We start from the raw sequence: 27,741 nt of genomic DNA on the forward strand, positions 1-27,741 counted from the left end.
AATTCTAAGTCTCAAAGTCTGAGAATTGCCAAGTTCATGCTACAAGGAGCCTTATTCATTCCCATGAGGCTAAATCTTAAGTGAGGAGATTCTTATTCAAGCAACCAAGGAGAGAGAGGCTTGTTCCCCATTCCCAACAAGCTTTGCAAGGCATGTGTTGCTGATCACCAGCCAAAGGAGGATTTGATGTCAGAACTATGGTTGTATTCTTCTTTGTTGTTTATCAGTAATAGATGACTATCATTATGGTTCCACTCTTATTGTCTTTGTAATGATGATTGAGTTATATCCTTTCTGAATGATATATAGTTGCATCTATTGGATTTTATGCTTGTATTTGTGTCGTTCTTTGCATGTGTAGGTGTTCGTTCACGAGGATCGTGGGGATTGTGACCAGCCGGAGCAAAGGAACGGGAGCGACGACTCTTCTACAAATATTAGCATTGGAATCTAGGTAGGCCCTCATCATCGGTCTTTGATTTGCAGTTAGGAACCTGCGTGTTAGCGTTCTTTGATTGTTGCTAGACCCCATTTGGGCTAGTAGGGATCGCCTCTATCCGCAGAGGGGATTTACCTCCACAACACTCCACCCTGAATCTAGATACCATATATCACTCTGTTTTTCTTGTGGAACATTACAAGCTAAAAACATGCTATCATGGTTATGATTTTCTCTTGTGAAAGTTACACTTGGTTTGTTACTAATGTCATATTTCTTCTTTCTACATTCATTTTCATAATGACCATACTTCATATAGTAATGACATTGAACTTGAGATTTATCATACCGCTGACCTTGTGCTTGATTTTGGCTTGGGCCTTGACTTGGATTTTGATTGTTGCCTCTTCCATTTGAGCTTGAAGTGCTACTTCTTCCACCTCTATGTGGGCTTCTTCCTCTTCCTCTAGCATATGATCTTCCTCTGCCTCGACCTTGACCAAATGATACTTGTGTATTGAAGGCATGCTCCAATGAGGAGCTTGCTACTCTACTCAGTCTATGTTCATGAGAAATTAGTGATGCATTAAGCTCATCCACTAAGAACTATGATAGATCCTTTGTCTCTTCTATGGCCATAACAATGGCCTCAAACCTTGTTGGAAAACTTCTCAAAACTTTCTCAACTATTCTTATTTCCTCAAGTGTCTCACCATGAGACCTGATTTGAGTAACCAACCCACTTACATGTGTAAAAAATGAGTCTATATTCTCAGACTCTTTCATACAAAGTGTTTCAAAATCTCTCCTCAACATTTGTAGCTTTGTTGTACTGACTTTTTCCATGCCTTGGTAGGCTGTTTGGAGGGTGTCCCATGCTTGCTTGGACTTCGTTGCTGTTGCAACCCTTGGAAAAATACTTTCATGAATTGCCTAGAAGATATAAAACAAGGCTTTTGAATCCTTCTTCTTATTGTTCCTTAACAAATCTTTTTCTTGTTGAGATAAGGCATTGTACTATGCTGCATTTGCTGGTTCTTGAAAACCATTCTCCACCAAATCCCAAATGTCTTGAGAAGAAAACATGGCCTTCATTGTAATAGCCCAATAATCACAATTTTTCCCATTAAACTATATTTGAGGATTAGTCAAGCTTGCTCTTGATGTTGCCATTTCTGAGCGTAAAAAAAAGCTTTCCACCTGCTGGTAAATATGCTAAAAAACAATCTGTGCTCAAAAAAAATTTCACTGTTAGTAAAAACACTTGTTTTTACACTAACAAAGTTTAACCTGCTCTGATACCATGTTAGAAAATATCTGGGAAATTTAATTTTCGTAGAGGGGCAAAGGTCTTTGACTTTCGCGAAGCTTCTTTCGTGCAACTAGCTTCATGCACTGTGGAGTTGATTTCGCGTAGCTACCTTTTCACACGACGAGGCTATTTCACAAAGTCGGATTTCAAGAACCTGGATTTCGCGGAGCTATTATAGTGGCTAAAAGATAAACAACATAAGGTTGGATCAACACAATAAAAACTTAGTATTGAATTCTAAAACATGAAAATACATTCACATGAGGCTGCAACTCATTCACCAAGTAAAAACTAAGGTTTATACTGATTTACATTCACGCGGAGTAACACAGTAAAACACAATAACTATTGTTTTCACACGCCCACCAAAATTTGCTCCACCATTTTCTCCCCACAGACTTGCACTCTTTTTATGTCTTACCTCTTACTCTCTAACCTATCAAAACAAATTTTACATTCATATATAACTCAACATACAATTTTTACATTTGATTCATGACATAGCGAAATTAATATGATGTTGTTGTTGAGTGTGATCAGAATTGCGTAGGTGTTTGTGGAGTGTGGGTAATGGTTGTTCAATGAATTGTTGCCCATATCTATTTACCAAAGCACGTTAACTATTTTAAATGCCTTTGCTGAGTTTCAGAATGGTTCATGTCTATCTTCAGTCCTTCGATCTTCAAACAGAGACGCAACCTGCAAAAATATGTTTGACAAGTATGGCTATTGTCAGGCTGTTTATTGTGGTGGTTGGGATTATTATTTCCAACACTCCCCCTTAATTACAATTGTCACCATTGATAATTCCCAAACAGTTTCTGAGATAAACAAAACTTTCACATGCCAATGGCTTAGTGAAAATATCAACAAATTATTCTTTTGACTTGCAGTGTTGCAACACAATTTCATCACTGTTAATCAACTCTTTAATAAAATGATATTTAGCATCAATATGCTTGGTCCTCTTGTGGAAGACAAAATTCTTTGATAGTGCAATTGTTGAGGTGTTGTTGCACCCTCTTGGTCATGACGAAGATCCCTCAACATCCTTCTCATCCAAACTTCCTGAAACGTTACTGCTATTGTTGCGACATATTTAGATTCTGCTATTGACAATGACACTATTGGTTGCTTCTTGGAGGCCCATGAAATGGCTCTGGAACCCAAATGAAAAACATATCCTGACGTGCTCTTTTTTTCATTGACACTGTGTGCCCAATCATTGTCAGTGAAACCAACCAACCTAAAATTACTTGTTGCTGTGTACAAAACGCCATATTGTTTTGTCCCATTGACACACCTCAGAATCCTTTTCACTACTTTCCAATGTGTTTGCTTGGGTGTCTCCATGAACCTTGACACCAAACTTACTGCATACATTATATCCGGCCTAGTGGCGGTCAGATACATAAAGCTTCCTATCATAATTTTGTATAATGTTGGATTGACATTTCTGCTGCAATCTTCTTTGCTCAACTTCAAACCTATGACAGTTGGAGTTGGTGTTGACTTGCTGTTCTGCATTCTAAACCTCCCCGAAATTTCTACCACATACTTTGCTTGAGAGATAAAAATGCCATTTTTTATTTGCTTCACTTCTATGCCCAAAAAATATCTTAACAATCCCAAGCAGGTCATTTCAAATTCATTCATCATGACTTGTTTGAAATCAACGATGAGGAAATCATCACTGCCTATAAAAATCAAATCATCTAGATATAAGACGACAATGAGAATCTTACCTTTGCTCTCTTTGATGTATACAATAGGCTCACCGTCACATTTGTCGAAACCATCGTCCAACAAGTAAGCATCTATCCTGCTATACCATGCACACAGTGCTTGCTTTAATCCATAAAGAGATTTCCTTAACCGATACACTTTGTCTTCTTGGCCTTCAACCTCATAACCAAGCTGTTGCGCGACATACACTTCCTCTTTTAGCACTCCATTCAAGAACGATGATTTTATGTCCATCTGATACACTGTCCATTTATGCTGCATGACGATCACCACCACTGCATGCATTATCTCCATGCGTGCGAATGGCGTGAATGTCTCCACGTAATCTCTTCCATGCTACTGCTTGTATTCTTTGACAACTAGCCTTGCTTTGTGCCTTTCAATCTTTCCCTCAATGTTGCTTTTGGTCTTATAGACCCACTTCACTCCAATGACATGTTTTCCTTTCGAAAGTCTCACTAACTTCCATGTGTCATTCCTTTCTATTGCTTTTATTTATTCCTCCATTTCTGCAACCCATTTTTCTTCTTTGACTGAATCTTCGAAGTGGATTGGGTCATCTACATGACAAAATAATGCAAATAAGGAATTCAAACCTGTGCTACTATCAACTTTTTTTTTCTCTGTAAAAGCTAATTCTATTAAAAGGAAGGAAAAATAAAATTACAATGAGGCTGCAGTCTCAGTCGAGAACAACTAAGTTCCTTCTGGAAATCATAACTACCCCATATTTGGGGAAAACAGTTTAAACTTACCAAAAACCATGCAAAAGATCAGGAGAGCGATGACAAAACTAGAATGAAGCCTTGAGATGTCACCATTGGAAACAATTGAGAAACAAGACATAATTGCCTAACCAGAGAACAAGAAACAAAACCACAGACAACAAGACCTGACCAGTCAGCAACAAAACTTTGAGGTGGCACTTGGGAGGCCACATGGAATTACATTGGGATGTCCTGGTTAAGAGCCTCCTCGACAACTGGACACGCGTTCCCATACGAAATATCGCCTTCCTTCGCCACGTCGCTATCTGCCCTACTACCTGGAAGATCCATTGCGTGAGGGATACCGCTCGAGTTGCCAGCAATGGCCATCGGATTTGTGGCACCGTGAGCGCTACCACCTGGAGTTTCCGTTGCCTGAGGAATGCCGCTTGAGCTACCAACAAAAGCCATCAAAACTGTGGCTCCATGAGCGCTGCCACCTGGATGCCAAGTGTCGCCTACGATATCACCTTCAACATTCTGACTGCCACGCTTGGTTGCCATGCCTTCATCTGACGGGAGCTACTTAGAGCCCAGATGAACTTCCATTCTGCAAATGTCTTGAGGAGCACTGTGTTGTTCTTCTTCTTCAATGAACATGATAGTGACATTAGTCGAAATAATGGGTTGGTTCAGGTTGTTCTGGAACCTGAAATGATTGGAATGGAAGGCAGAGTGAGGATATTGTCTGCGGGGCAGACTAGGAGGGGGAGAGCTGGCCTGAGAAGAGGGCAGAGACACAGGTGGTGGTGGAGGAGCATCACTATGCGTAGCCTAAGAGTGAGCGCTACCACCTCGGTCACCTCCTTTGTGACTTCACAAGCGGTGATGAACCATCGCGCTACAGCGGGAGAGAAGCTCAGGAGAATTGGGGGTCTAGAAGGAAAACAAAGAATGCGTAGAGGGCTCTTGGATAGGGTTCAAAGGGCAGTGCTTGGAATGGGAATAATGGAACCCATTTCCAAAGGTGAGATAGTAGAGAATCCAACAACGTTTTCCTATAACAGTTCTGTTGCAAGGGTTTCCTACTTGGAGCAGGAAAATGCTGAAGGATGGAGGGCAAACAGATGGGTTGATGGGCACCATGTTAAATCGAACATACTTCATTTTTCGGCTAGAGCGAGCATTAAATATTTCCTACAAGTTGGCCTGCTCTCGCCTGATGTGAGTCTGCAGGTGCCATAACTGAGCCTGGGATGGTGCGCTGGCTACCATCTGGCTGGGCCGAGTGCTGTCAATCCATTGCCTCACCATTAATTTTCTGGAAATTCACCCACATCCGGGTGCACTTCGCCTCCCTGTTTCATTTCATTCTTTAAAAGATTCTGGTATTCCATTTATTGGTCTTACGAGGCCAGCATAGAGAGTGAACCTCTGTGTAGATCCATCCCACTTTCCACTCCTCACAAGCAATTATTAAGCAAGAAAAAGGTTGATTTCATGGTTTCAAGGAGGAAAAAACAAATCTTCCTTGGGAAAAATAATCCCAAATTATTTTGGAAGGAGCTCCAGCCGAAAAAGATACAAATCCGAAATAATATTATAGCTTCTAAATGGTTTGACTATGCAAGACAACTAGCTGAACTCCAAGCAGAATATCTAAAGTGGGGCTCAAAGATTCTTGCACCTCACATTATAAAAATCTTCAACAACATCATACAACAAGGGCTCCCCACAAATTGGACAACTAGTCTTGCAACATCTATTTTGAAGAGCGATGACATCAATAATCCCTCCAATTATAGGACCATCATGATAAACCCTTTGTTTGCAAAGCTATTTGGAAGCATGCTAGAAAAAAAAATTAGCAAGTGGGCATAAGGAAGAGATAAGCATGCTAAAGGGCAAGCAGGTTTTAGACCTAAGCATTCCACAGTTGATCATTGCATAACTTTAAGGCACATCATTGATAAAGTCTGGGAGAAAAAGGAAGAAGTATTTTGTTGCTTTGTTGATTTCAGAAAAGTGTTTGACCCGTTTTCTAGGGATAAACTTTGGCAGAGAATGGAGGAACTTGGGGTTACTAAACATTTGAGAGCAGTTGTGCATAGGTTGTATGAAGAGGTGAAAGTCAAAATTAGAACTTCAGCAGGCATTTCTTAAAGTTCTAGAAGCAATATCGGGGTCAAGCAAGGTTGCCCACTATCTCCTACCCTTTTTGGTTTATATATCAACGTGCTTGAGGAGTTTTTAAATTCACAAGGGGGTGATGGTATCTATTTGTGCAAATTTGTTATAAGGCTTCTTTTGTATGCAGATGACCTTATTCTGATTGCTAAATCGGCTCTTGGTTTGCAAGGGCACTTACTATCCCTTGAGAATTTTTGTAGAAGTGTGGGGATGCAAGTCAATATCATTAAAACAAAAGTAGTGGTCTTCTCTAAGAAAATAAAACATAACCAGCATAAGTTCTACTTTGAAGGCAACATTCTGGAAGAAGTTGCAGATTACAAATACCTCAGAATTGACTTCAATAAAAATCTAAGCTGGAATAGTTGTAGAAAGAAAAGAAATTTGGGAGGTTGGAAAGCATTTTATGCTTTACAAAATAGGTGTAGAGAGGCAGAGTTATGAGACTGAAAGACCACTCAAACTCTTATTTGGCTTGTAGTGATTTCGGTGATTCTCTATGGTTGTGAATTGTCGGCTAGCAGACTAGCAGTACCTCCGACATGCAGTGGAGACAAATTGATAAAATTCATAAGCATTCGATTACAAACAAATTTAAGATTAAAAGTGCAGTTCCTTATGATATCTTGTTAAGTGAAACATGGACTACTCCTATTGAAGCAATTGCTATGGTGCGAGTCATAAGGTACTTAAAAAAAATTGAGCAAATGGAAGAGGGTAGATGGCCTAAAGTTGTCTTTAATGATAGATTGTGCAAGAGCAAAAACACTTGGATGCAAAAAAATAACAAATGGTTTAGTAAATGTGGTATTTGCTTGAACGCGTGTCCCATAAACAACAAATAGATAAAGCATTTGTTATGAAAAAGTTCCACAAACGTACTTGGGATATGGAGCTAGGAATAAAAAAAAATTACTATATTGATGTGTTTAATCCCACTCATAATCATCAACCAAAAGCATACATAGAGGAAAAAATCTCTTGGAGAGCCAAAATTTTTATTGCTCAGTTAAGGACTAATTCTCATCAACTCCATTGTGAAACACGACGCTGGAAAAGGCCAAAGGAAGTGTGGGAGGAAAGGGTATGCGTTTTTTGTTCTTCCAGAAAAGTGGAAACAAAAAACATTTCATTTTAGAATGTAAGGCCTTCAAAGACAACAAGGAAAGTTATGCAGATACGCTGGCAACTAGCTCCTAGGATAATCTATTTAGTAAAGGGTTTGTCGAGAAGCTGAGAGCATTTATTGTGAAGCTTCACAAAAAAAGGCCAAATACATCAAGCAGATGAGAAGCAATCTGTCCCATATGTTATCTTTAGCCTTGTGCACATTAAAATAATTTCTTTCTTGCTTTCTTTCTATTCGATCTGTTTTCAGCAAATTTGACCCAACTTAGAGTGGAACCTAATTCACGAAATGGGTCACTGAAGTGACGTTCGGCAGTCCCTCAGTCTGTTTTCCAATTATATCCGATTCCATGGACACCTGAAACAAATGGCACCATAGGCTTCGTTGCTTTGCCCCGAAATGATGCACGTGGAACAAAGTTACGAGACTAGCCTGTTTGCTTAATTAAGTTCAGCCGTCACTCCACCGCTAACCTATTTTGCCGATTTAAAATTAGGGCTTTTTTGGAACGAATCCCACGGCATCTGCAAGTGCGTTTCCACATATTCGTTGGACGCCTAAAACACGTCAGTGCAATGATGCCAGTGGTTCTTCTCACTATCTTCAACCGTAAATGGTGCACAAGGAACAAAGTCACGTGAGACCAGCATGGTTTAATTGAAAGGGCAAAAACCTCTGTTAGTCAGACTGCGCCATCACAAAGTTACGAAACCACCAAGGTTTAGTCTCGTGGAATGGATTCCAGTGTGTGTTTTATAAAGGTAAATGTTGTTTGTTTAACATTCCGACAAGTCTGCACCTGTATTAATATGAAAGGGCATGGAAATATGTAAAAATATTATTAAAATATATAAAAACATGGAAAATCTATCACAGCTGCTATTTGTTAATACAGGTTAATTTATCATAATTATTCAAATGAAATCAGGTTATTTTGTTTTGAAATTATTATTAGTGGTTTAGGTCATTGGCCATTACATTATTTCCTCACCTCTAAAAAGAAGATGAACTTTTTGCTAACCATAAACATGTTTAGAACATACTCTGGGTTCACTAAGGTAATCAATATATTTATTAAAACTCTTAAAATAATTTATTTATTAAAAGAAAATTATAAGTCAAATATGTGTAATAAAATATGTTAAACTATATATATTTTTTAATAAACTTTGTGTAAAATATAATTATTAGGTTTTGTATTTTATTATTTATATCTTATAATTAAGTTGATAAAGGACCCCAATTTTTTAATGGAATATGTTTTATTAGATATTAAGAAATAAATAAATTATTTGAATTTTTTTACAATTTTATTTTTATATTTTAAAAAATTCTAAAATTACTATAATTAAAAAATAAGTCAAAAATAGTAGTAGTGATTAGTTAAAGTAAAAAAAAATACGTTTTTTTTTATTAAATTGATTTTTTTTATAATATCTCAATTTCTTTTATCCTTCTAACTCTTTATCACATCATAATTTCTCTTTAAATTATAATTTAATACTTCTTTTACAAACTCTACACATTTATATAAATATCTTATTTTAAAATCCAATAATTAAAATTCCCAAAATGGAAAAAATTTATTAAAAATCATGACAATTTTTCAAAACAAAAAAAATAATGAAATAAAATGTATTTTCACAAATAACCAAATTGTAAACACTTAAATTGTACCTTTCATTTACAATATATTTCCAATATACTTTTGTGAAACCCTCGATGGTGAGAGTACTAAGAAAGTTGAACATGGATTAGGAATACGAATAAGATCACATTCTCAAAACCTTTAGAATTTAAAGACTCACTTGTAGAGTTTATGGCAGGTATTATATAAGGTCATTCTTGATGGGTTCTAGAAATGACATATTTTTGTATTACGTTTTCCCTACTTTTAACCCCTTTTCGTTTGCATAGACATTGTCTCAATCCATTATTACGTGGGATTATATATTTAATATGTTTTATTACAATTTTTTATTATTTTCTTTAAATTTATAATTAAGTTTTATAAGAAGACAACATTTTCTGATAACATTTGTATTAATTTTGAGTTAATTTGTAAAAATGATGTGTCAAATAACTTGCTTTTTGGGTTGTGACGTTACCCTAGGGTATATTTTGGTATTTTTTGCAACTCTGGTTGGTATTTGATGCAACACTCTTGCGCTATAGCATTTTTCAGCAATCCTTGAAATGCTCTTTTCTATTGTCGCAACATAATCATTATTACGTAGTTGATGTCACACCAGCATTGTCTCATTGAAATGGAGACATCCATAAATGCTGCACCACTAAACCATGGGCCAACATTGAAACCGTGAACCATCAGAGCCTTGAGCTATCAAAACCATGAGATAAGACTATGATTGTGAGCCATGAGCATCTTGATCCATCAAAACCATGAGCCATGTTGTTACATATTTTTCACTAATTTATATGGTAAATATGGATCCATACAACAATAATGTTAATGTAATGAAATGAAATCTAAGAAGATAATTTTGAATTTTAAAACAAAATACTAGTTTGAGTGGTTAACCAAGAATCTTGGAGTCCTTTGGTAAAATGATTTTAGAGGTATTTAACAGTCTTGGAATTATTCATTATCTACTCATTGTTAGCAAATGTCATGGAAATCATTCATTATTTAGTAAATTGTTGTAGCCACTAAGGATTTATTTAAATAGTCGCTATTACTAACTTCAATTAAATGTATGTATAAAAAGGGGCACTCTCTCCATTGTTGGGTAAGATTGTTAGAACACATGTCCGAGTGATAATGCAATATTTTATAATTTGATATATTTTATTTTATTTGTAATTTTATATTTTTCATATTCTGTGATTTAATTAATTAATTTAATTGTTCTCTTTTTAATATTTCTAATAGATTGATTTCTTTTAATTAACTTAATAAATTTATAGTGTCGACATAGAAAGTATTGATATAGAATAATATCAACACTCTATTATAGATAGGAATGACCTCCTCCAATAGTAGAATATAGTGTTGTGTAGTTTAAAAAAATTATTTAATTTCTTATTGTTTACATTATTATCTATTCATGTAAGATTTTGTGACATGATTCAATTTGTTTATGCAATTAGATTACTCATGTATACTTTTTTTATTTATTTATGCAAATAATTAATTGTGTTAGATTTTATTTTATTTTTTATTTTTTATAATGCTTGCATTTCATATTAGATGGCATTCCCTTATATCATTGAATAAATGTTCTTAACACAACGATTAAATTTGGTAATTTGGGTGAAAACAATGATCACATTGACAAGAATTAGATTAGGTTGTTTCTTTATACTGCAATCTAGATTAGCATTTCAATTCATGGAACTCAGTTATTTGATTTCATTTCAGTCTATATGGCGTGTTTTGTTAAAAATATTAAAAGTACCAAGGAAGTGTTTCCTAGTGCATTAGCCTTTTTTCCAAGGAAGACACTTTAATTACTTTTTTGGCATGTGACTTTATGGGTTATAATAAAGTCATGTGGAGAAAGTCACTTTATGAGGTATATATACTAGGTACTTTATATTAATGCCACTTTATGTCTTAAAGCAACTTTATAAGAAAACGTACTAAAGTACTTCCTAATATTAAAGTCACTTTTTATTTTAAAGTAGACTTTATTTGGAGAAACAGTACAAGGTACAAAACTAAAGTTATAAAATGACTAGGAGTAATTAGTGAAGGGGACCACATTAAAAGAAGGTCAAGTGAGGCCCACCGGGCTTTGGATTGATGGTGAATGGGTGTATTGTTAAGGGACTCCTTTCGATAGGTCATCGGTTCAAATCCCCTGTGGGTGCTTAGGTAGTATTATATAGAAAAAAAATAAAAAAGGAGGGTCAAGTGAAGGAATGATCTTCACCATCGATCTCAACAATCTCATAGTAATTTGAAGACATCCTCTCCTTTGAAACCTTGGCTATCTCAGTGCCAAAACCAATCTTGGCATAAAGGTTGGAAAGGACCTTATGGAAGAAATCCATATGCTAAGATATAATTTTAGCCCTTTTTCAAAGAGGGTTAGGATTTCATGTCTAATGAGAGGAAAAAAGGGAGAAAATTAATTGTATCTCATTCATTCTTCACATAAGCATTTTGGAGAAGGAAATTAAGGAGGAAGAGTAGAAGGAGCATGAAGGAGAAGACGAGATTTACAGTTGAGAATACTTTCTACAACAGGCTCAAGTTTTAGAAGGCCTGAATTTCTAGGAGGCCAAGCTTCTGGCAGGCCTGAGTTTCTAGGAGTCCTGAGTTTCTAGTAGGTTCAAGTTTCTAGGAGACCGAGTATAGGATCAAGGGAAGGGCACAAAAATAAATGAGGTAGCCAAAGTATTGCAACACATTTATTGAGGTATAATAAGAGGTCTGATTAAGTGATTTTTTATGGAAGAGAGAAGCTTCACACTACACAAAATTTGAGGTAATCAACAACAAGTTGTGGCATGAATTTTTAGGATATAATAGTTAATTCTAGACATGAATTTGTAGGTTGTGTAGAGTGTATAGAGATCTAGAAATTTCTAAATGGTGAGGATAGTGTGCGACCTAGAATTCTAGGAGAAGGAAAGAACTCTTTCCAAGGGAGAGATAAGTATAAATTTTGTTGTATTAAAGGATGTAATAATTTTCTTGACAAGCTAATAAATCCTCTTTGATGATTTCTTTTCCCCTTTTGGTATTTTCTAGGGTCTAGTTGACTAAAAAAATTTGTTTCATGTGTGTCAAATGCTTGCATAAATTTTTATATCAATTGAAATAAAAGTGGAGTAGAGTAGTAAACTATATGCTACATGCTACAAGTGAAAGTGAAAGTGAAGTAGATTAGTAAATCGAGGGCATTAAACTATATGCTACAACCTTGACACTCATAGGGCTACATATTTGCAAAATAATTCTTCATGGTATCAGAGCTTATGAAACTACAATGACACTTTTATATCATAGAAATAAAACGAGCAACAAACACCTCTTCTACTAAAATTATGAACAATAAAAAAAACTACCTTCAAATACCCAAAGATTGGTGGTTGAGGGTGACAAAGATTTTAGGTCCAGATCTGAGATTTAGTGTTGGTTATAAGGGTTATGGAAATTGGTTTGAGGGTGGGGGATAGATTGAGTGGAGCTAGAAAATTTGGTCGTTGGAAGGAGAGGATGACGCTTTTTCTTGAAAAAGTTGATGTGTGGGACATAGTGGATATTCTTGTGTAGCCTCTTACTAATGCAATTGATTTCATGGACTTCAACAAGAGGAATGTGAAAGAAATGATAAATCATTATTGATGCCATTAAATACTACATATTTCCTCACATGATAGGAATGAATTTTTCCTACGAGATGTGCGAGTCCCTAGTTACACTACACTAGATTTCTAATGAGAATAGGAAGATGGTGTTGAGGTAGAAGCTAATAAACACCAAGATGACCAAGACTGACACCGTGACCTCATATAAAACGAAGATCACACAGGTGAGAGATGAGTTGGAAGTAGTGGGAAAGGTTATCCCTGAGGACTAGTTAGTCAGGATGATACTAAATCATTTTTCCAAATAGTGGGATGGATTCATAGATAACATTGTGGCCAAAGAGAATTTTCCATACTAGGGGAGGATGTGGGATGATTTCATCTGGGAGGAGTGCCAAGAGTGGTAGCAAACATAGTGGGGGATATGAGGAAGTATTTTTTCCCTCATAGCTAAGGGGAAGAAGGAAAACAAGAAGGGGTTTTTTAATGGGGTTGCACAACAGAAGGGGAAGAAGAAGGCCAAGGAAAAGGACATGAACAAAGTGAAATTATTTGGTTGTGGGAAGTTGGGTTACTATGTTGTTCAGTATCCCAACAAGAAGAAAAAGAAGAAGGGTGTAGAAATTTCAGTAGAGGTGGATGATTTTCCACCAGCTTTAACAAATTTTTTTCCTTATTGTTGAATCTTTCCACTAATGTCATGTCTTCCCGTGTGTCGTTTGTAGATATGGAGCCATATCACTAGAGTGAAAGAACACTTCACAAGTCTCACATAGGATAATATTGACTTGGACATGGTTCTTTGAGATAACTCCAAGATTAAGTAGTAGGAGTGGAGATAATATCTTTTCGGAGGGAGTCATTACCTCCTACAAATGTGACATATGTTCTTTATGTTCTAGGGCTAAAGAAGAACTTGATTTTAGTCTCCAGTATTGAGGAAAAGGGGTATGTAGTCGTGTTTCAAGGAGGACATATGCTTATATATCCCACAATATCTATTTTTGAGTTTGCTAGAGTGATTAGAGTCTGTAGTGGGGGACTCTACATGTTTATGTTTCGGGCTACTAGAACCATAGTGGAAAATTCTAACATTAGTGAGTTGTGTGAGATATTGCACAAGAATATGGACTACTTGCAGTAAGGATATTTCAATATGTTGAGGGAGACAATAAAAGGTTTACCTTAGTTCAACACTGAGCATCATGATGTGTGCAGGCGGTGTGATTTGGGAAAGTACACTAAGACAACTTTCCCAAGCAGTGACAGGAGAGTATCAAGTATCCTAGGTTTAGTACACTCTCTTGTGTGTGGTCCTATGTCTCATATATCATTGAGAAAACATGATTATTATGTGACTTTTATTTATGGCTATTGTAGTAAGACCAACATTTTATTTATGAAGACCAAGGATGAGGACTTCAAAAGATTGCAAGAGTTTAAGGTTCTTGTGGAGAATAATATGGGGAAGAAGATCAAGGTGCTGAGATCAAAAAATTGAGGTGGGTATAGCTCCAAAGAGATGAAGGAATTTTGTCAGAGTGCATGCACAAGGAGGAAGTACATAGTGCCTTATAATCCCCAACCGAATGGGGTGGCACAAAGGAATAATTGAGCCATAGTGGGTGCAACTAGAGCTATGTTGCATGTTTAGAGGCTACCTTTCATTTGATCGGTGGAGTCATCTAACAATGTAATGTATATATAGAACAAGAGATCATATATATTCCTGGGGAGTAAGACTCTTGAGGAGTATTTTTTTAAGAAGAATCTTGTGATTGGGCACATCAAGATTTTTATGTGCCTTACATATTCACACATCCTGGAGGAGAAGAGGACAAAGATATAACCCATTGTAGAGAAGGATGTATTTGTGGCTTATAGTAAGACTGCAAGGCCCTATCATATATACATTCTTGCATAAAGGAAAGTTGTGTTGAGGTGGGATTTGAGATTTGAGAAGGAGAGGGCCTTGGGAGGTTTATCGAGTAGAGAATTAGGCTCATCATCAAGGAGCCACACCATAGATATTAAGATATTCATTGGGTACACCAAGGTTGGGAGGATCACCTACTTCTAGGGTGACAAGTTCACAGATTCCACTATCACCAAGCACATGATCTCAGAGTACAGGTTCATCACATGCCATTACAGGGGATACCTCATCAAGAGAAGAGGATATAATGGAGGATTTTCCCATGTCAGTAGAGGAGGCTACTAGGCTACGAGGCTAATTTTCTTCAAAATATGATATGTGACTTATTTGGTCACAGTCTGAGACCGACTGTGATATACTGTAATAATCATAGTTGCATAAAAATCATAGAGAATCCAATATTTCATGGCTCAGCAAAGCACATAGATATCAAGTAACACTTCATCATGGATTATATTCAGAGAGGAATAATGAGGCTTTAAAATATATGCATTGATGAAAAGGTTACAACTATTCTCACAAAGTCATTACCAAGGGGAAATCAGGTACATTTCAGAGGCACGATGTGGGTGGTGTGCAACACATTCCTCAATAAGAGGGGTTTTTAAAAATATTAAGGGTAACAAGGACGCGTTTCCTAGTTCATTAGCATTTTTGCCTATTTTTGATGGTGCTGGAAATTCGTCAACCAAGGGGTTCTCCTTGATATGAAGTCCCAATTACACCTCACATAGTTTGGAATAGGAGCCCCATCTAAAATATCAACCTGACTGCCATATATTTTTGTAGATTTGACTTCGCTACAAAATTTGACAAAAGAGAATAATGCACATGTAATCTTGGATCAACAAGTGAGTATGCTTGGTGAGCATTCAACCATATGTGTGCCAATATTATTATAATGTGGAGGGAAAGGAAAGTGAACCTCTAGGATAGAGGAAATAATACCACCCTATTAGAGACACACACACATAAAATATCTGTCTAACATCTAGCGGAATAGTACACAAAGATACGATGGTCATTGCAACCATAAGAAATATCTGTCTAACATCCAACGAAATAGTCCACAAAGATAAGACATTCATCACAACTGTTACAACACAGTCCCAATAAGATAAGCACTAAAATAACTGAAATAGTTCAACTACTTTAGCACAGGTGGAAAACTAACTTGAATTACAAACATTCACAAAACAATCCTACAAATATTCATAATCCATGCAAGAAGGACATGTTGACCATCATACTTCAGATATTAAGTAAAATTTCCAAGATACATGTATACAAGAAACGCCACTAGCTCCAATAGTGGAGCATTGGAGCCACTCCTTACTCCCCAAAAGAACTATCCTGTCTCTCTAATTCCTTGCAGGAGGATCCAAGGTGAAAAGTACTTTGCATGAACAATGAGGGTCTATATATAACAAATGGGGTGATCCTTCGCCTTCCTTGTCACTCTTGGACTACCCTCATGATTGTTTGACTTCTCATGACCTTTTGACTTCCCAAATGACTCTTCACATTACATAGATGACTCTTCGACTTCCACTTCACATTATGCTTTTTAATATAGAATTACATAATCCACAAATGATGTGGCACATGATGACTTGTGATAGCACATGACATGACACTGATGACATGGATTTCATAATGATTTGGCAGTGCTAAGATGTCCTCCTATCTTATTATTTCTTTCTTCTTTAATAACATATGTATCTAATGCTTAATCTTCATGAGAGATATTCTTTTTTTTCCATATGTACCCTCCAAAGGGTTTTGAATCAGATGGAGTATTGATGCGATCCTGATCCTTGGTCTTCTATTATAATCTAGTGTTCCTTCATATTCTTGTATGATGATCATATTATCTCTTTAACCCCTAGGTGTATTCTAGCATGTCTTCCTTCTCTATATCCTTCGTCATAATGTTTCCATATCATAATAGACTTCCTACATAAGAAATCCACTCAAGACAAGACGACATCAGTCTGATGAACCCTTAGTCTAAAATGTTGCATGATGATCCATTGACTGAGCTAGAACTGGGTGGTAGGCCGAGGGATACACTCAATGACTACATAGTTGCGCAACAAAGGAAGTCAACAATCAAGCTTGATATTTGAGACTGCACAATGCGTAGTTGAGGCCTGGACCAAGAAAAATGATTGCACGGTTTGGGAGATTAGGGACCTAGGATGAGGGCTTCAACACTGATTTTTCCCATTGCACAGTTCTTGAAGATAGAGGCTCCCCAGTGACTATGTAGATCGAGATCCCAGGTCTGAGGCTTGAGCCTTGTGACTACACAATGTACAGTTCAGGATGGACTGTGTAGGCAGATTGCATAGTTTTGAGGCTTATTGATTTAGGTGACAGGGTTTTGCAATATTTCTATCAACTACATAGTTCTGCAAGGAAAATAAGACGTGATGATTACACAGTTATAGAGCTCATGGTTTGGGCTTAAGCTTAGAGAATGCACAATACGTAGTTGGGGTAAGAAGGGAGGGCTGAATTACACAATTTTGGAGGCCAAGGTTTGGGCTTGAGCATCAAAACTGTGCAATACGTTGTCATAGAAAGCAGTAAATGTGCATTGCATAGTGTCAAGAGGAAGGGGTGAATCTTGAATGTTGACACTGCACAATGCATAGTTTAGGAAGGCCAGATGAGCTAATTTTTTGGGAATTTTTTGAAATTTGGCTAAGTGTGGGATCAGTGAAATTGATGTGAATAGGGATAGGACTTGACTACGACTCATACACTTGGAGCATCTATAACACATTAACAAAAGAATTACCTCGATGCGACAACCTTTACGACAACTTACAACAAGTGTGACAATAAATATACACTTTTCTATGACCATGAAGACACTTGTGTGACAATGCGTAAAACTTTGGAAATGAGCTTGAAATAGGTTTACATGGTAATATAGATTCATTTACAGAAGGACAATCTCTTGAAACCACCTAAAGAAGCTTATATACATTATGCGACACTTATCATGCCATAATATGACAAGTGCTAAAGTGCGAATGATACTTGCGATATGTGAACAAAAATGAAAACAACACATGCTAGAGTAGAGATAACATGAAAACGACACTAATTAAAGTGAAAGAAAGAAAAAGAAACAACCAAGAACATCAAAACGATACTCGTGAAAGAAAAGGTGCGTGAAAGCGAGAGTTTGCAAAACTCACCAAAATAGAAGTACAAATGCAGCTAGAAGAGAGAAATTGTCAATGTTAGTGTGCAATAATTATAGCGCAATGATGTCTTGGTGAGGCAGATTCCGAGCCAAGGTTGCTAGACCATTCAAAGGGAAACTGAAAGAAAATGAAGAAGTGAGTGCATGAAGATACTGAGTGTAAGAAGGAGTGAATGATCATGCATGAAAATAGTGAATGCAAGATTCAGAAAATGAAACAAGATGCATGTGTGTGAAGCGAGTCGCCAAATCAGCGTCCATTCATGAAAAACAGTGTCATGCATGTGGCAATAGTGAGATGCTAACTAAAACTGAAATGATGTTAGTACAAGATAATATCCATGCAAATGACAACAAGCGTTCACGGAAAGCAAGCAACAATACTCACACAAGCCAAAACACAAAAAGCGATAGAAATGCTGCACAAGACAAGTTAAGTGGACTTACCTGGAAATAGTTGAGCTGGATGTGTTGAAGACTCCTGGATGTGCTGTGGGATGTTAGATATCTAATATCGATGTGAACAAGTGAGCTCTGAAGTGTCAAATAAATAATTTTGAGGCTTATGACATGGATGCCACAAATCTGGGAAAAAGTGACGCTCGGAGGAAGGTTTCTAAAATGATCTTTTCATGTAACCTCAAACTGCAAAAAATAGCTCCCAAAAATCTAGGGATGCTATTTGCATGTTGATTTTTTCTATTTTGGGAAAATCATCCCATGCATGCATGTCAATGTTTCTCGATCTTGGGTGGAACCGGTCAACATGAGGACACATGTAACAACCTGCTTTCCTGAGGGAGAAATTTGTGTAGTTCTGGGAGGGAGCTGGGCTGGCTGGCTAGAGGAATTGCGCAATTTTTTGGCTGAGCAGTTGACTGCTATGCATAATTGTGCAATTTATGGGTTGAGCAGTCCTATTGGGTCAGATTGTATAGTTTTAACTGGGAAGGTTGACTGACAGGATTTCGTAGTTTCTGAGCCCAGCAGGCTGCTAGTCAGGATTACGAAAATTTCGGAGGGAAGACTGGTTCCCCTCCAGAATTGCGCAATTCATTGAGGGAGCTACTCAGCTAGCAGGTGGACCAAGTCTAGAGAAGAGGCCTTTGAGGGGAGTGAAATAAGCTACCATGCACAAGCTAGCAATATTCTAGAGAACCACTGAAGCTCATGTACTTGATAGTGCCAGTTTTACTGCTGAGGATGGTTGGTAGGGATGCTCCAAAATGAATCTAAGGCAAAATTTTGGAGGTTGGTTGTAGCCGCTACAACACTTGGCGACACACTAGTAGAACTACAGCTCTCTAAATGCACATTGTTCGTGAAAAGCAAGTATAACAACTCTAAAAGTATTGTTCAGTTCTCTGTTCATCTTAGTTTCCACACTTGCTTGATTGTAAGATGTAGCATCTACCAAGACCGTGATCGGTCGACACACATTCCAAGCCAAGCCAATAGAGTTGTTTCAATTGGGGATGAGGGGTATATTGGTGCATAAGAAGTATAGTTGTCAAAGTCTTATTTTCATCTCCGGTGTTTCTCTGCTGCCAGCAGGATTGGACAGTACCGCAACAGAGCCATGCAGGAACAAAAGCATGGCTTCACTGGCAGCATGCCTGGTCAGTACCCCAGCGGATTTACTTGCATCACCTCTCTGCATGGGAAGCCTTTCTCTTCTTTCACCTTATTCATTTTTGTTATTTCGAAATTTTTCACTTTTCAATTTTTTTTTTCATTTTCATAACTATGGATAGCACTTATTCATTTCAAAGGCAGAAGAGGGATCATGACTTATTGAGAGCATAAGAGGTTGTTCCTTCAGAGAAGTAGTTTATATATACCTCTGAAGTGCTTGTTAAGGTTTTTCCCCTCACCTTACTCTACTTGATTGAGCTGACAACGGTTAACCCAAAAACCACCCACTAGAGTAGGTGACACTAGTTAGTGTGCAAGCATTGTGTTTTCAACAAGGTTCACTTTGAACAGTACATATTTTCCATAGACGTATCATGAACTAAAGATAACAAGTTATTCATACATAGGCAGGATGACGGATAATCAAGTATTGATAATTTCACAAGTCCTCTTGTACTTTAACCAACTTGTTTCAAGATTCGCGCATGGTCTCATGCGAAACTAACCTACAACGTAAGAAGAAAACAAATGACGATAACAACAAAAAATCATAAGTAAATGTGAAAGCAAATATTGTAAGAAAACAAGAAAGCAGACAAACAAACACGTAAAGCAAGTAAGAAGACAAGCATGCAAGCAAACAAATGGAAAGAAAACACTACTCCTACTCCTAAGATAACGCTGCATGGGCTTGATCATGTGAAGTGATACTTCTAATGCAGCCACTGGCACATTGGTTGATCCATGTTGGTGAAGGCATGGTTCGTGAGCAATACAGTTGTTTGAACTAGAAAACATGAATTATATAACAATGAAGACAAACACACTCCAAGTTTAAATGTGTCCACAAAACATAAGTGACTGCAAGTGCATGACATGCAATCCGTGGACTTGTCATGTTGTTGTGTGACACTACTTGCAGCTGTGGAGCATACGCATACTCTTGACTATGACATGAAAGCAAATGAAAGAAGCAAAGAAAAATTGCATTGTGCACATGTGCTTGCTATGTAAGATTCCTCCAATGCATGAGCGATGGGATCTTGTAGTTCGAGTGGAGGAAGAATGATTTGTGTGTGATATCGATCTTCAATGCATACAGATGAGTGATGAGGAGCCTTGGTTGTTTCAACAATTTCCTAATCCGAAGTGAAACCAACCTCAGGACAACAAGGGACTGACATAACCACCAGCTCAGGTTGAAGTGCCTCGATATTCTGGGGGTTTTTGACTTTGTCGACAGATAGATAATCATAAGTAGGTGGCTTCGAAAAATCAACTGTGATAGAATCATCATCGTCATCGAATACGAGATTAAATAGATCAAATTAGCTAAGATAAAAAAATCAATGATTTCATCGCTATCCTCATCATCTGAATCTAAAAGAGTAGTAGATGAGAAGTGGACAAATTCAACCTCTGTGTTTCTGGAAAAAGCAGATGAAAATTCAAGTGGATTTTCAATGAATAATTTATCCTCCATTGTCAAATGACGGACTGACATCTATTGTTTCGTGTGAATAATCAACAATGGGTCCATTTGTAGACGTAGATACACATGTGAAATCATGTATGGTAGGTTCACCAAAGATGTCGAGAAAAAGCGGAGGAGGCTCAGACAGAAGGGAGTCATCCTTCACCAAGTGTTGATGCTTAAGTTCCCAGTCAGACTCTTCATGAATGACAGCACATGTTGGTTGTGCAACACCAACATGTTCACAACAAGTGCAGAGTTTGGAGTGGAAGAACATAGGACAGTATCATCCAGAGGATCATCCGAGTATCAAGATAGAGGTTGAGGTACAAAATGAACGTGATAACGCAATGGACTGACAACAAAATTTGTGCAAAAATTAAGTGAAGTGATGTTGAGAGAATGTGACAATTGAACAAATGTGTGTTCTTGTTCTTTGCATCACTCTACAGCTTGATCCCTGTTCACAACAAGTGCTGAGTTTGTAATGGAAGAACACAGGGCAATATCATCTAGAGGATCATCCGAGTACGAAGACAGAGGTTGAGGTACAAAATCGACGTGATAATGCAATTGACTGACAACCAAATTTGTGTGAAAATTAAGTGAAGTGATGTTGGGAGGATGTGACAGTTGAACAAATGTGTGTTCCCATTCTCTGCATCACTCTACAATGGTGGAGCTGTTTGATCAGGGGACGGTGGACAATCACTTGTGACAGTGCTTGTGTCTGTCTATAATTGCGCGGCTCCAACACTAAAGTATGCTGAGCAAGGCTTGGGCTCAAACTCCTTGGGATGGACTAATTTATTAAGACAGTATTTGAATCTATCCCAAAGGTATGGAAATTTCATCTATCTTTTTGTTGCTTCAAACTGCAAAACAAGGAAGTGCTACCAAAAATCCATAGGCGATTCATGCCGGGCCTTCTGTTGTTGTAATAGGTTTTGGTCAAGATGTTCTGGATCAAAATGATGGAAATTATATTCGATGAGATCACAAAAATGCTCAAGTGAGTGCACGTTGTCAATTGGTGGGTTGGAGCTCCACCGTTGTGGGGATTCGTGAAGTGAGTATGCAAGAAGCAGACTAACCTCTTTTGCATAGAACTCATCTGCATTCTCAAGGAATGCATAGAAGTACTCTATGTACTCAAGCCAGTTTACTTCGCCTTCACTATCATACGTGAATTCTGATAAGAGATAAAAAAGCTCCGTTGTGATGTTGAGAGGTGTGGCATGCAAAAAACATCGTGGAGTGGTGAGTGTAATAGAATCCATGATAGATGTGAAAAGGTTCAAAACAGGATGAGAGGACACCGCTTGTTATCTAACCCTCCTTCTAGCGCTAGAAATATTGATGGTGCTGGACCTGCCAACATGTAAGGGGATCTCCCTAGTAAGAAGTCCCAATTATACCTCAGACTATTTGGTGTAGGAGTCCCAGCAGTGGGTCGTACCATATTGCCTTGACTGCGGTTTCACACAGAGGCAAGTAAGATGTCCCTGTTTGTAGCAAGCATGTGGCATATGTGGCAAGTTAAGGAACGTACATCAGTGGTTCTAACACACAGAGGGTGAGGTGAGTGCGCCCCTTGGAAACCTATGAAAGCACAGAGTTAAGAAGGGAACACACAAGAAAAGATGCATCACAACATGGAAGGCACGTAAGTCAGCAATCCAAAGTGGTTGTTAAACCAACAACACATTTCAGTAAGATTCATACATACATATAGAAAAAACAACTACACATGCATGCATAAGGAAACGTATACATATATCATTTAGAGTAAACAAGATAGTTGAAATACAATATGACATATGCACGGAACGTGTTGGCTCTCTTATATTAAGAAGCGAAATTTCCGGTCATACAATACAAGCATGGCCAACCACTACTTCTAACAGCGGAACATTACAACCACTCTTGCCTGCTCCTCCAAACAAATTTACTAGCTCTGCACAGTGGAGAAGCCTATATATAGCAAAGGATGGGGTGGCCCTTGACATTCCCGTTTGTGTGTGTTCACTTATCCTCATGAATCTTCATCTACTCTGTGAATGTTACATCCAACTATCGACACTTGAACTTTCACTTGAAAAGACATTACATAAAATTTTCACATGTACCCATGTGAGACAAAATATGCTTGAACAAGTCATGGAAGAGATCGCTATGACTCAGACAACTGTGCGAAGACCAACTCTTCGAGATCCTCGTGATGGTTGACAATTGTGAAGTGATGCCAAGCTTGGTAGCCTACGATGGTGTCCATGTACTCTATGGTGACATCTTTCTGGAAATGAACTCTTTCCTCCATAGCATTTGGGTACACTGCTCAAGCTCCTTTGTCCAACTGATCTAATAACATGCACATCATTGTCTTGAGTGTGGTTAGACCAACGACATACTGATGCATGGTGTCGACATTGATCACCAAGTCTGCGATCATGGCTATGCACATCAACTCGTTAAGGTACGAGTCAAGCTACAGTCAGACCTGTGCCTTTGTCTTTTCTTGGGTGAGTGTCCCAATAGATGGGATCATGTGTGCGCACACAAGAACATCCATACTCCTGAACACCCATGCATGGGAATCCTGTAGAATAGTGATGAGCTTTGGTAGGTCTTCATAATTCTGAATATGACTCTGGATATGTGGCTTCAGCTCGAATGCTTTGGGTTTCATCATCTTGGGAAAGTGGAACAGGGATCCATTGTATCTCATTATCCATGTTTGCATGTAGTCAACAACAGTATGCACGTTTGAAAAGATATGTACTCTCCTAACACATCGCTGCTTCCAACCATTGATATGGACAACTACCTTATGCATGATGCCAAACATGGAATATAATGCCCGCATGACTAAATCAAGGGACAATACTTCATCTAATATTTTCATTTTCAACTCTGCTCGAATGAATTGTATAACCAATTCTCCTCCCTCCTTTGCCATCTGTAACTCCTTAGTCATTTTCTCATTCTCTCGTATTGGTAAGCTAACACTCGAGCTAGTGGCTTCGTCATATGCTCTGGTAGCATTGGTGAATGTTGTTGGATGCTTGTGCATGTCGGACATGATCACTTGTTCCTCAAAATGCACAGGAGATGTGTTGTCATCCAGAGTAGACATTCTTTGACATTGCACAACTCTGTGTTATGACTTGTCAAATGAGATGTTGTGCATCTCTCCTTTCAGATTTTCTTCGGAGATCTTAGTGTCTCCTTGGTCACTTGGGACTTGATCCACTTTTGGATCCAGTGAAGCTGGTAAGTTGACCTCCTGGTGGTAAGGCATGAGGTTGATGTCTTTCTTTAACTCCTTTTGCTCCATATTTGTATCCATCTACTCAAGTGGTTGTTCAATCTCTTGAGAGAAGTCTTGTTGTTGTGATCGCTCACCCTGTTTGTTTGGTGCTAGTTGTTCGTATGAATCGACTACCTGTATGGGTGTAGTTTCATCTTCCTATACATGTTGCCCCTTGTTGTATATGTTCTTGTTGCGCTTCTTTCTCCTGTCTCTGAAATTTATATTCCTTCCAGAGTTTCTCCTTCAACTCATGCAACTCCTTCTCTATTTCCTCCATTCTCTATTTTGCTTTCTACCTTTGTGCATTCCTATTGTCGCGTTGTTTCCTCTTTGCCTCTATTGCCAAAGTTTCTTTCTGCACAAGTGGGTCTACTCGGAACTTGCATATTTGTTCCTCTTCCATGTTGTTGACAATCTTCCTCTTGCCTTTGTCACGCATCAGTATGTTTACCTCTGTTACTGCTGGTGGTGCTCTCCTGGATGCTGCTTCACACTGCTTTTCTAACCATTCCACAACGATGCCGATTGGTTCATTGGGGCTGGAGAAGTTGTAAAAATATCTCCATGGGTCCTCCTCCGCCCAATGACATGCATCGTGGATTCAATAAAACTATACTTTCATGCAATGATCTTTTACAAAACAATGCGGGTCATATAGGTTGTAGCTTTGGGCATCAAAAGTATATTTATTGATCTCCTCTGCTTTGATATCCGTGTGCTTGAAATTTTGTGTCTCGTATAACCCCATCCACAATGGAAGAGTGGCACAAGGTGCCTTCTTCTTTCGGTGCAGCCTAGTTGACAATCCTTTCGAGATGTGATATGACACTTCCTGCATGACAAGCATGCCCGTGGCAAACTTCGGCAAAAAATGTAGAGGCTTCTCCACATTGTACATCTGTATGAAGGTTTAGGATGGTGAGGCATACCAATCTACTATATCGATTAGTGCATCCATTGCTGCCTTCGACATTCCAAGTGGATCATGCTCAAATATCATCTTGTACGCCAGGGGTGAAAAAATTATCTGAAAGTTCTGTGATGACTCCTCTAAAGCTAAATTTGGAAAAAATGTTACAATAAGTATTTACAAAGGTTTCCATCAATGTCCATCCCCAGTTCAAGCCCGAGAAATCCTGACGGGCACAAATTTCATCTAAGATGTAAGCGAACATGTATATTTTTCCTTGCTGACCTTTGGGCAACTGCCAGGCTCTTGTTACCTATTCCTTCATCCTGTGAGACAACATGTCGGACCAGTTGCATGCTTTTCCTTCAATGGGTAGTTTGTTCAACGTGATCACCCAACTCTGCAGGAAGGTTTTTGTGCTCTCTTAGCCATACAAAGAACATGCAAAGATGACCAAGAATTGATATGCCTTCCGCAATATCTTCTTTTTGTAAACCTGGTTGGGTGTCATCCTGAATTTGGTTAGCTCGTTCACCTAGTTCTTCAAGATATCCATGGAGTTGGCATTACTATTAGGTAGGTTGAAAGGTGTCTCCACGGTGATCACTGGCTTTGACATATGGTACATCTATTCATAATCATGTGCCCTGAAGGTAGAAATATTTTCCCTGCTAACACTGCTCAATGTCATCGTCTCAGGACCATTGTGTGAGACGATATAATGTATCATATTCATGCATGGAAACACGGGGTACCTGCATGCAATCCGGTACAAGACAGACTTGTGAATGTTCACATAGACTTGGCATCTTCAATGTCTTCCCCAAATGTTCCTACAAATGCATCATTGACCTCTTGCCATTTCAATTTGATGTCCCTCTCTACAATCAGATTGGCGTCTTCATAGATCTGAAAACTTGTAGACACTCGCTCAACTCTTGCTCTTGTTGTGCTTCTGTCAGTGTCCATTGATCCTTCTCTGTTGAATGCCATTGATCCTGAATTGCTGAGAGGTGGACAAACACGTACTAGATCTCGATACATGGCAACAATAAATCTGCCACCTAAGACCAAGGAAAACTTGAGCGATGATGTGCTACATACTTGGGGATTTACTGGAAATGATTGTGCAATTTTACCTAGGAGGTCAGGAGATTGGTTGCCAGAACTGCGCAAAAGGAAATCCAGACTGCTGGGAGGCTAATTTTCTAATGGAATTGTGCAATGCGTAATCTGGAATGGCCTTTTGGGTGCTGGGATTATGTAGTACGCAATTTCAGCTGGCAAGGGTTGCAGGCCCAGTGACTGCATTGCACAATTTTCTGGGCCAACAGTCACTGCCTTTGAGAATTGCACAATTCAAGTTTGTAGGAGAGTCACTGGGAAAAAATGTGAATTTTTTGGGAGGATGGCACAGCCTTCCCTCTCAGGATTGTGCAATGTTGTCTTGTTGAGGGAGAGTTCAGGCCAAGGTTTCCCAGACCCACCGACGGGCAATTGAAAGAAAATAAAGAAGTGAATGCATGTTGATACTGAGTCTAAGCAAGAGTGAATGATCATGCATGAAAACATTGAATGCAAGATTCAGAAAAAGGAACAACATGCATGTGTGTGAAGCGAGTCACCGAATCGGTGATTGTTCATGCAAAGCAGTGTCATGCATGTGGCAACAATGAGATGCTAACGAAAACTGAAACAATGCTTGTACAATCTAATATGCATGCAAGGAATAACAAGTTTTCACTCAAATCAAGTAGACAACACTCACAGAAGCCAAAACACAAAAAGCAAAGGAAATGTTGCAATAGCCAAGTTAAGTAGACTTACCCAAAAATAGTCGAGCCAGATGTGTCAAAGACTCCTGGATGTGCTATGGGATGTCAGAGCTCTAAGATTGATGTAAAGAAGTGAGCTTTGAAGTGTCGAATAAATAAGTTTGAGGCTCATGACACGCATTCCACAAATATGGGAAAAAGTGACACCTGGAGGATGGTTTCTAAAACGATCTTTGCATGTAACCTTGAGCTGCTAAAAATAGCTCCCTAAAATCTAAGGATGTTTTTTTCATATTGCCTATCACTATTTCCAGAAAAAGCAGCCCATGCATGGAAGTCAAGTTTTCTCGGTCCCAGGTGGAAGTGGTCAACTTGAGAACACATGTAACCACAGGGGCTTCACTTAATGAACCTCTGACATATCACATGCACTTGTGACATATTAAACAATACCCTTAACTTGACTACACATTGGAAAATACCTCTAAAAATCACATTATTTAACCCCATACCAATATGATCCCAATACACCTTCCCAATTAAAAAAAAACCTACTTTCACTAGATGTTATAGTTATCCATTTTTTCATTAACAATATTTATAGCCATTTATAATTTTTCATTAACTTTGAGCTCAATTTTTTATACTTGCCAATATAAAAAACCTTTACCCCCT

This window comes from Pinus tabuliformis, chromosome 4_2 (assembly GCF_031772625.1).
Source record: "Pinus tabuliformis cultivar Carrire ecotype Pingquan chromosome 4_2, CPIR1, whole genome shotgun sequence".
NCBI classification, from domain to species: Eukaryota; Viridiplantae; Streptophyta; class Pinopsida; order Pinales; family Pinaceae; genus Pinus; species Pinus tabuliformis.